We start from the raw sequence: 1,609 nt of genomic DNA, 5'->3' as shown, positions 1-1,609 counted from the left end.
CTTTTTGTCTTTTTTTGTGACCGGCAACGGATCGCAACCCTTGGTGTTGCGCCCGCACCTCGCTCAGCCAGTGAGCCACCGGTCTGTATGTGGGATTTGAACCCTTGGCGGGAGCGCCGCTGCACTCCAAAGCGGCGCACTGTAGCAGTGCGCCACCGGGCCGGCCCTAATTTTAGTAATTCTAATAGGTGGAAGTATGTTATTGTGATTTTAATTCGAATTTCTCTAATGACTAATGATGTTGAGAACTAACTAGGATTTGATAATGAAAGGCACGGTTAACAGAGCCAAAGATTTCAGGATGTTGAAATATTGAAAATTAGGAGAATTCTAGATAGGCATGCTTCTGACTGGATATACTCTAAGGACATTTGGAAATAAAATTGTTGAGAGATTAATTATAACAGAGATTTTGCATGTATATGTATCAGTGTTCTGGGGAGAAGCAGATGACATATTCAAAAGGATTCACCTGAACACAATTTAGTGAAGGGACAATCAGCAAAAAATGTGGCCAGGTTTAAGGCAACTAAGAGATGATGAGACACCCATGAACTAGAATCACTGGGAAGCAATTATCACCCCAAGGACACAGAAAAAAAGAATAAGCAGTATTGTCAAAGAGCAGTGATTTCTGGGGCCATGGACAAGGGGTTACCTGCTGCTGGGCCAGACCATGTGGGAACCAGAGTACTCCAAGTTGCAAGAGCTTCACCATTACTCAGGCTCCTAGGCAGTCAGAAAATACATCTGGCTAGTGGAGGAAACCGAGACTGATAGCAAAATGTCCTAATAAAACTTATTTTTGAAGGCGAGAAAGTAGATGATCTCACTTGTGAAAAGTGTAGAAAGAATAGCATGATCTTTAGTAATTCATAGAGAAATAAAGACTAGCCAATGAAAATAGTGGAGAAGTAATCAGAGATCAAATAGAAATGTGCCAAAGAGAAATTTCTTTGAATAAGAGAGATTCTAGAAGAAAAGAAATAACTATGGGTGATAGCCAAGAAAAATCAAATAGCCGAGAAAAAGATGATTGCGTTATCATCGGTGATCTTTCTGATTTCGGTTTCCAAAGAAAGGACAGGAATAAGCAAATTGCTAAATCTGAAAAAACAAAGAGGAGGAGGAAAAAGCATAGCACAACCCATTAGTTTGAGAGGTTTTGCAGTGGAAGGAAATAGAAATCTAGAACTAGTAAAATTGGAGGAACATATGTAAAAACGTCGAGGGATTTTTTTTTTTTCCTTATGAAAGATGAAATCCAAATACATTGGAAATGTCAGTTATTCTGGCTCTTTCTCCGTATCTGAAAGAAACATTATTTGGTGTTAATCATGCTATACAATAAAAAAAAAAAATGGTAGGAAGCATACGTACAGGAAATTTTTAAAAGTAATTATTAATGTTCAAATCAGACAACACATTTAGTATCAGAATTATTAATATCTCATGGCATGAAGCTACCCAAATGAAGAATTTCTCAATTGGAGAAGACAACATTTAAAGATGGCAATTTATTTGCTTTTTTTGTTTGTTTGTTTTGTTTTAATTTTCTTGATTTCCTTAACTATTATATTCTCATTTTCTTTTACATTCTTCTTTGATC

The sequence above is a fragment of the Galeopterus variegatus genome, unplaced genomic scaffold (assembly GCF_000696425.1).
Source record: "Galeopterus variegatus unplaced genomic scaffold, G_variegatus-3.0.2 Scaffold2747, whole genome shotgun sequence".
Lineage (NCBI taxonomy): Eukaryota > Metazoa > Chordata > Mammalia > Dermoptera > Cynocephalidae > Galeopterus > Galeopterus variegatus.
The sequence above is the reverse complement of the archived record's forward strand: the minus strand, read 5'-3'. Positions refer to the sequence as shown.